Raw genomic sequence first — 10,387 nt, forward strand, 5'->3', positions numbered from 1 at the left:
GGTTTTAATTAGTTTTCATTTAATTTTTTGATTTAAGATTCTGAGTGAAACGATTTTATCATGATTTGTATTTGTTTACTTTCTTTATTTTTGATCAAGTAAGAACCATTGAAAATAAAAGATTTAAATTTTGAAAGCTTTGAGAGTTTGTGGTAAATAGGAAAATAATGGAAAATGTAGTTTAGTAATAATGAATGGGTGCATAATTAAGAGATATCATGCTTCCTGTTCCGCTGTTTAAGATTTTAATCCCGAAAAACGTTCAGCCCTGAAAACCCTATTCTTAACTTTTCTTTTAAACTGTGAGAACTAGAATTGAGTTGACCATTAAAAATGACTAGTCCAGTAGATACAAAATCTGAAGTTAAAAAAAGTAAATTAACTCTTTAACCATTGAAATTAGTTAGTTTTAGTTAAATTTTTTTAGCAACGCCAATCTCCTTAACTGGAAAACGTATTTTATTGTTTAGGGGTTTGTTAGAATCAAATCGGCTAGAACTCCAATGAAGTGTTTCAGGTCTTAACGACTCTTTTTGACAGTTCATTTATTACAGATCTTTAAAGCTGTATATATTTTTTTTAAAAATACACTCACAAACACAAGCGTAGATAAAATATAAGTTTCAAATTCCTTAAAAATGTTAAGAGGACTAAAAACTAAAAAGCACCAAGAGTCATAAAAGAATAGTATACCTAAATCATTAAAAAAATGGTAAAACAAGACACTTTAAATTTGAACACTTGAAAAAAAATGCCTTCTGGTTTGGAAAATTTTCGATTTCGAGCACTGCCTGAAGTGCAATTTTGTTTAATCCAAATGTAAAAGTAATATTATCAACGGACAATGGTAATACATATAGCTTTAAATGACCAAACCCTTAGCTATAAAAGTTGAAAATTTTAAAAACGTTCAACTATAAAATTATTTGTAAATTTCGAATTATATAAAAGTTGTTAAAATTTGAACTTTAAATATTTATAAAAAAAATCGTGTCTATGTATTTTTAATATTTTTCAACTGATATTGTAACAATATATAGCCTTGAATTAAATTTTCACGCTTTTTGATACAACAAATACAATTTTATTGGTATTTACATAAAAATAAACCTAAAAACATTGAAAATTGAAAATGTTCGAAAACAGCTCTAAACGAGTCAAAATATTTTGAAAATTGTATCAAGTATATGAATTTGTAAAATGAATATATAGTGTGAATTTCAAGTATCTTCAGTTATTCGTACATAGAAATATATTCAAAATAATTTTGAATTTTGTAGAGATATGTATAGACATGACATTATCAATTTTTTTTCCAGAAACGTCGGTAAAAATTGTTTTTATGGTCAAACACCTTGAAATTTTAATGCAAGGTTCCTCGTATGTTGTTGAAATTAAAAAAAAAGGTTAATCGTTATTCCATAAATATTTTTTATGAGTACCTAGGATTTAAATTTTGACGATTTTCAAGTAAAATAACAATTTCTTATCAAACGATTTACTTATTTTTTTGTATTTCTAAAGCAAATAATAGTAGGTACTTGATATTGCCATATCTTTGTATTTAGCATTTTCTATACATCATAAAATTTTCAAAATATTGGGACTCTTTTTGAGCTAATATGTTTAGATATAATAGATTTTTTTCTATAGAATATATGTCGATAAAAATTTGTTCGCCCGGTCAAAAACCTTGAAAATGAAATACAAGGTTCTTCGTAAATAGTTTATACTATAACCAAAAAATTTAATTAATATAAAAATTTTGCTATAGACATTTCAAGTTAAAATTTCGACAAAGTTAGATAATATTTGAACTAAGAATAATGACTTATTTAGATATTTTGTTGAAATTTAAAAAAAATATCTGTATGTACCTCCTACTTGAAACGTTCAACGTATATTAATATATGTTTTATGTCTTCGCTGTGAATCGTTTTTCGTATGACTCGATTTATTATTGAGTTCAAATTTAACGCATGTAATACTACTTTAATACTAGTACACTACAAAAATGACTTACTTCTCAATGATGAGGTACACTCAACACCTGCATAACAGAGTGGTTACCTACTTAGTTCCCCTTTTCCCCTTTTTATCATTTCATTATTTTGGTTTTAACTTATAAATTATGTACATGAAATCTTAGGAGGGGGCGTAGCACTCACAAAATAAACATACATATTTTTAGTTGTGTGTGATCAAAGTCCTATCCCGCTCACATTGATATTAAATATGTTAGCCTCCCCTAAAATTGTAATGGATTTCCGCCTATGTCCCTCCCCCCTGTGGTACCAGTGAAACCAGATGCAAAATTCCACAACGCACGGCTCTGTGTTCATAAAGTTCTTGCCAGAAATAGGTTTTTAAATAAATAAATAATAAAATATTCTTGTACCTATATGTAAATGCTTGAGTGGTGTATCCAAACGTTTTAAAAGCCATGAAATACCTATACCTATGTCTAGCCGTGTTATACCGATTAAATTACCTATACTTTAAAGGTAAAACTTATACCGATATCTATATGTGACTCTTGCGTACATATAGTACATAATTGTCATTTTACGATACGATATCTATTTGTACATTTTAAGCCAAACGACAAATTATTACTGGCAAAAATCCCACGAAATAAATAAAATAACAAACTGTGCGTGATGAGTAAATTAGAAAATATTTGAAAACCAAACAAAGTAGGTACCTAAGTATTGTACGGTATTATTATTATTATTATTATTGTAACAGTATATTATTATTTAAGTTAATAATTATTTCCAGTGTTCACTCAGTTTGTCAGTTACAGTCGCAGGTAAAATGGTCCTCAGATTCAAAAGTAAACAAATAGTTTAATCTTCTATAAATCGAGTGTGTTCTTAAACCTTAATTATATTTTATTTATATGGCACTGTGGAAAGGCTAAGTGAAATGGCAGCCAAAGAGCTAAGGAGCTGAGCAAGAAACACGAGCACAATATAATAAACAATAATTCACAAAGTGTCCTATGGTATGATTGTAACCGTAGGCCGTAGAATGGCATCGGACATAAGCCTGGATGGCTGGATTTGGTATCGCGTAACACATGAGTATAGGTAGAAACAATTAAATTGGACACGATTACAAGCATACTCTTACTATATGACTAGTAAATAGTAATATAATCATCTGCAATTATTATTACACATAAACATGTAAAAACTAGTTATAACTTATATTCAAACAAAATATATTCGAATCATTAGAATTCGTATGCGGGGGTGTAAGAAGTTCAAATTAAATGAAAATTACAATTTTCACTGTTAATTGTGAAAAATAAATTACTATCATCCATTCGGGTTTAGGACTACCTGTGTTGGCAGTCGTGGTTAAAAATGTGATTTCTTTTAAAATAATTATTTAAATTCATAATGTACAGTCATATTTATGTATAAAATATATCGTTATTTCACTGTTCATTTTTTGTTATACGCAGTGTAAAAAATAAAAATGTGTAATTCCATTCGTCTTACAATTTTATTTTTATACTTCACTGTTTCTCGTCCCAAAAAAATTATTTTTCTATAGTTGCTTTTTCTTTTTAACATTCTTTATTGATATTTATTTTAATTTATATGTATTGTCAGATTTTGATACAAACATTTTTTTTAGAATTCTTGATCGAAACGATAGATACTTCATCGAAGCTTTATCTGCAACTGTGTCCAGAGAAATCTATTGACTATTTCCACAAAGTAAATTTTAAAATAACATGTTTAGTTTATCTATGCTTTTATGTTATTATTCTTTACCCTATATACAATATATAATTAAGTAGCCATGTAGGTATTTAATTCGAGGATTCTAACAAATAATAATGTTTTTGTTCACGACTGTATATGAAAACTTGAAAATAATAAAATGATCTGTTTACGATTTTTTTTGTTCATACTTGCAGATCCAAGAATCATTATAATAAATCCGCAGATTCACTGATTAAGTAAGTATATAATTCAAGGACATAATTAACTGGAGGTAATTACTGCAGCATTAGATTTTTTATCATTAGGTAATTATAAATAAAATCATTATACCGTAGAAATATAATGAAATTTACATATTAAAATTAACCATCAAACAACCTTCTAATAATCTACAGTGCAAGACATTCTTCCAACGATTTTTGTTGTTAAATTACATTTGATGTTCTTAATTTCTCAAATATTGTGTAATTATAAATTGTTATGTGAAACCGAATTTTCTCGTGGCTCTAACAGTTTGAAATTGGTGACTACTTACTTTTTTAGGTAAAAATTAATTTGAATTATAATATTATAATTATTCCTTACATCAACTGAAAAGTTCCTCAGCATTCGGATTAACAACATATTGAACTTTAAAAAATATTTTTAGATTCTGAACGAAGCGATGATTGTATTAATTTTACAATGATGTGTGTTTTTTTTATTTGTGCCTGTGGCTGTGTCACGATATGTAGTCGAAATAATGTTTCGATTTTCAACTTCAGTATGATTTCCGATGGGAAAGTGAATCTAATTGGTGCATTTGGAAGGTCAAAATTTAAAATTCCTGGTAATTTTCCGGTGCCTGGAAAAACAAACCAAAATTTTTAAAAAAAACGGGAATATGTAGCCGAATTTTATTTTTATTTTGGTGGAACTCTAAAACAAATAACCGTAGATACATGAAACTTTCACTGAATGTATATAATATATTAGCATTTTGTATACACCATAGAATTTTCAAAATATTTTGACTCATGTTGAGCTATTTGTAGGCATATACAATTTTCGATTATTATTGGGGTTTTTTTTAAAATTAATATCAATAAGAACATTTTTGCTCAGCCAAAAAACTTAAAAATGTAATACAAGGTTTCTCGTAAGTTGTTGTTAGTGGAAAAATAATATTTTTTATGAGAGTTTGAATTTCGAATTTTAATAAAATACGTAAAAATCACTAAAATTTACAAATTATTTTGAGTTAGAAATTCATAAACATTTTCTTTCATCAAAAAATTCATCTAAGATTTCTCAAAAGTGTGTTCATCTTTATTATAAAAAAAAGGCTACCGGAAAGTCAAGTACAATTTTTATGAACGTTTCAAGTCCAACATTTTACAACATTGTATATTCACTTGATTTCCCATGGAACGATTTTCTTAATTTGTTGTATTTAAAAAACAAATAACCGTAGATACTTGAAATTTACATAAAATGTTAGTTTTACCATTGGCTATAATTGAAAATTTTTCAAAATATTTGGACTCTTTTTGAGCTGTTTACTGATAGTTTCATTTTCAGATTTCAATTTTTTAAACTTATTTTTCTGTAAATATCTATAAAAGTATATTCGTTGAATCAAAAAGCTTGAACATTTAATACAAGACTCTTGATAAATTGTTACAGTAGCAGTTGAAAAATATTAAAAATACATAGTCACGATTTTCTTTTTATAAGCATTTAAAGTTCAAATTTTGACAATATTTATCAAATGAAAATTGAAAATGATTTTGTAGTTAAAATGTATAAAATTTTCAATTTTTATAGCTAAGGATTGAAAATTTAAATGTTTATATCTTATTAATTATAATATGATATATTTATCATCATAATCATGTAAAGGTAATTAGGTAATAAGAATTCTAATAATAATAGAACATTTGTGAAATATTTCAATTTGGTTGTAAAAATTAGTTTTCTGAAGAAATGCATTGATGAATTCAATTGTGGTTGTTGGATCTCGGTTCCTGTTTCATTAAGTGTACGTGAGTGTTGTATGTGTTTTCAACTTTTATAAGGTACCATATGTCTGTTCTCGCTTTGTAGAAGAGCTGGGGTATAAGGATTTGGAGCCACAAGTTTCTTGATTTGTAATATTAGAAATCGACGAATTTTGAGCTTTTGGATTTTAAAAGACAGGAAATAGCTGCACAAAAATACATAATTTTAATTTACGTACCTACTTTTAATATACAGAATCCCCTGCCAGTCTGCCACAGTGCCATGTAATTTCGATATCATACTTTTATATACTTTTTTATATCATATGGTTATATTATTATACATATAAATGGAAATTCTATAATCGTATGTTACAGTTGAATTCAGAATATATTATCATATTATAAGTTTAAAAGTTATGTTTTCAAAAAATTAAATAAATTACACACTAATGTGTGATATAAATAATATTGGATAAGGGAATGATGATTTAAAAACTATTATCTTAAATATTACTGTAGGTATTCAAGTATTAAACTAAACTACTAAAGTTTTGCAGGTTCATATTAAAGCAAGGCTAATAATTAGGTTGTGCTTTTCTTTTGGTACCTTAGGAGAATGAACCCGCCACTGATTGGTATATAAAAAATAAAACCTATTATATTTTATGCATAATTTTCAATTGTATTATTGAACAACCGGTATATTAACTTAAAGAAGTAAGAACAAATATTTATATAAAGTCGTATATGATATCGAGGAAGAAATAATTAGATATAATTTTTTTTTTTAATGGCGGAAATTACAATTTGTACATACGACAATATAATGCGAGGACTTATAACCTATGATAATAAGTCATAATAATATAAATATATAATATACCATGTGAACGGATATTCTTTTTTCGTAGCCTTCCTAGAGGTCGTCAACGAATCGGCTAAATATTAAATTCACCAATGATTAATATATTCAATATTCACTAATGATTATAATATAAACAATTATATATTTTCGCCAACTATGTCTCTCGTTTAAAGATATGTATTTATAGATACTTATTTAAATATCGGAAAACTTCTGAATGTCGACGATGATTACCTTGCAAACGCAATATAGTAATTACTAATTGGTAATTATATACACATTATCTGAATTAATTATGCAATAAAAGTACGTTAAATATAGGTACTCACAAATAATAAATTATGAGGTCGTTATAATAGTATATAAGAAAAACAGTGTTTACATTAATTTAATTTAAGACTATCGTTGTGAAACAATATATAAACATCAAATTTAGTTGTACATCCGACTATATAGTCAGACCCTCAAGGATATTTTATGCATACGATGGTGACCAAATGGTTATTACAATAGGTACATAATAATATAATATACCTAATGTCATCAGTGCTTGAATTGGACAAATAAAAAAAGGGAGAAATCTTAAAAACAAATTAGCATTCCTCGAAATTATTGAGCTCAACTCCAACAATTAATCTCGAATAAATACCTATACATGTATGTTAGTATTAGTATAACAATTACTAATTAAAAAAAAGACTAAAACAAATAATGTATAACAAGAGTAATGCATTCAAATTAAAAATAGTTTAAATTTATTAAATAATTGTAATATATATTTTTTTTAATATAACAGTTCATTTAAATTTTATAGCTGTTGTGTGCAGTAATATAATGATAGTAATATATTGAATATAATAATTCATCAAATTAAATTTGAATGTCTTATTCGAGACAATTTTCAAAATTAAAATACTCTTTAGAAACGTTCGAGTAATTCTTTTACTAATTATTGACATTAATTGCTGACTCGTATATTGCAATTTACTAGTATATTGTCACTGCTTCCGTAGTCAATCATATCTTGTCATGAGACATGCCAATTAAAATGATCGACAAAAAACGGTCCAAAAAATCATTAGTTAAAATAAACCTGCAATAATTTATGTCACTAAATGACGTCTATATTTTTGAAACGAGAATATGGACTGAGGTCAAAACATCAAATCAGCTACTCCAACGCAAACAATCTAAAAAAATGGGAAAAAATGCTAAGAATAATAATGCCTCCCAGTTCAACGTTACCCTAAAAACCCTTATGTCGAGCTATCTTGATTATTCGGAAAATAACACTGAAGCTATCATAAAACTCATACTTATTACAAATATATCGAAATAAAAATAACCTCCTGTTCTTTTTATCAATTCAAAAATTTAAAACCATACCAGTTTTTGCAAAAACATTCAAAATAAATAGGGCCTTAACCCGAATCTTCATGAAAAAGTATTTCGAACGTTGTAAAATGTCCTCTGCCGTCATACAATTTATATAATACTACAGAGGAGGAAAATGTTGATTTCGATAACATATATAGTACCTGTCACCTGGTACCTATATACTAACTTAAAGAGAAAAATCTATTACAGCAATGTCACCTGCAGACATTTGCATCCTTTACTGACGTCGATCGATTTCATAGAAGAGTGTAACTAGGCCAAAAAGATTTTCGACCAGAAATAATATTACAAACGTCGCGTGTTACATAACCAAACAGACATCTCACAGACTAGTTTATGTCGCGACCTTGGGCCATAAATCATAATTAAAGAACAGTGACGATTAAATTCTCTATACGCTATGCAAAGAGAGTTGAGCCTCCAAAATAGATATCCACCCCGGACTCCCCCCCCCCCTACAACCGATGTATGATCTATTTGGATTATTACGGACCTACAAGATCCTATACTGTAAATAACATGTTAGCAAGGCACGCAGCAGTGATCTTCATGGTTCAGACTTTCTTGTCCAAAAAATATATTTTCCTTATGCATAGTCTGATTTTTGAAATTTTGATGTGTACTTAGAGCCGACGTTTTCGACTACTTTCGTTTTACTTTCATATTCAATAGATACCTAATCACGCACGGCGTTTCGCGAGACACATTAAATAGCCGTGAATTAATACAATCTTAAACTCCGTTAAATAAAATAAAATAATAAATAAAACAAATTTTTGCTCAGTTATTAAGGGCTGTTTTGACCTGCAAATATAAAATATAGGTCTAAAACAATTATTATACAAAATCATAATAACTATTTTATTTTCTGTAACCAACAGCAGCCTATATACAAACAAAAACAAATTAATTTTTTATGAATACCAGCGAATCCCTGTGTATGCACCTGTTCGAAATATGAATTAAAAAAATGTCCTTACCTTAGTGCATCTTTACAAGGTGGTACGAAAGTACCATGAACATGCTTAATCTCTTACTATCGTGGTTTTGGCTGCACGTCGATAAATCAGTCAGGATATTTTTTATTTATACTGAGGATTTGAGGAGTGTTTTATTATGGCTATACCTACATTATATAGCTATAGTACTTCTGATGATTTTTGTTAAACATTTTATAGGCATAGGTACCTGCTACTTATATCTTAATCGAATTTTAAAAGAGTAATTATCGTTAATAATGGTTTAAAATAAAATATAATACATGTACAGTAGATTTTTACCCAATTGAAATCCCCTTGAAATAATCACTTTTACAATGAAACTCAATACCTCGAATTTTTTCTGTTTGCCTCGAGTTTCGACTCACCGAGAGTTATTTTACTGTAATATTAATCGTGTAAATCTTGTGTTTATTACTTAGCCAACATTTAGAAATTATATGTTAGCATAATAAAATCATTGACATTATTAAATATTTACTAACATTTTAAAATCATGAGATTATAGACTTCATATTTTTCGAAAATTGTAATTGTGGTCGGTTATTAACCTTAGAAGTTAGAAATCAAAGTTTAATATACTTTGGTATAGTTTCCCATTATCCCCACAGGACACTTATATTAATATTGACATAAAAATATCTAAGTGTCTATTATTTGTAAATAATTGAGCACTTTTAACACAATTAAGCGCACACTTCAAAATTCCAAAACTTTGAATTAGAATAGGAATGCATTTTAAAGGTAAAAAGAGGGTGAGCATGCTTGGTGAGAATCACTCTGTATATTAACAAATATGGCATCATACTTGCTAAAAGTTATTTAAAAAATAAACCGAGTGAATAAGAGAAATAATTTTATGACTTCTAAACCAGTAGGTGATGAAAGTTATATAAACTGAATATATTGACTTTATTATGCTATTTATTTACTATTTCTACGACCGTAAAAATTATTTAATGTTGCCGGTATACTCGAATTATTTCTACCATAGAGAAGGCTTTAAAACAATCGCTGGGCCTTGATGATAAACATATTATAACTAGGTACAATATACATGTTATTATAAAGTTATAACTTGTAAGTAGAGATAGCATGTTGATGACCTAAAAAAATACCAAAAATTGTTGAAACATTTATCAAAATTAATAAAAATGTATTTAATATTTAAAAAAAAATTACAGTAAAATTAACTTAATGTAAATATAATATTCGAAAAGCATATGTGTTTAAAAGTATGAACATTGAACTTATACTTGCAAGCGATAAATCTAACCGCGACAATAAAAACTTCAATAACAATAATATTATTATTTTTGAAAATGTAAATATTTTTTTTTTCAAATCTAAAATTTAAGAAAAATTACTTATGATATGAAAAATGTCATTAAAAACGTCTATATT

This window comes from Myzus persicae, unplaced genomic scaffold, assembly GCF_001856785.1.
Source record: "Myzus persicae strain clone G006 unplaced genomic scaffold, MPER_G0061.0, whole genome shotgun sequence".
Taxonomy (NCBI): domain Eukaryota; kingdom Metazoa; phylum Arthropoda; class Insecta; order Hemiptera; family Aphididae; genus Myzus; species Myzus persicae.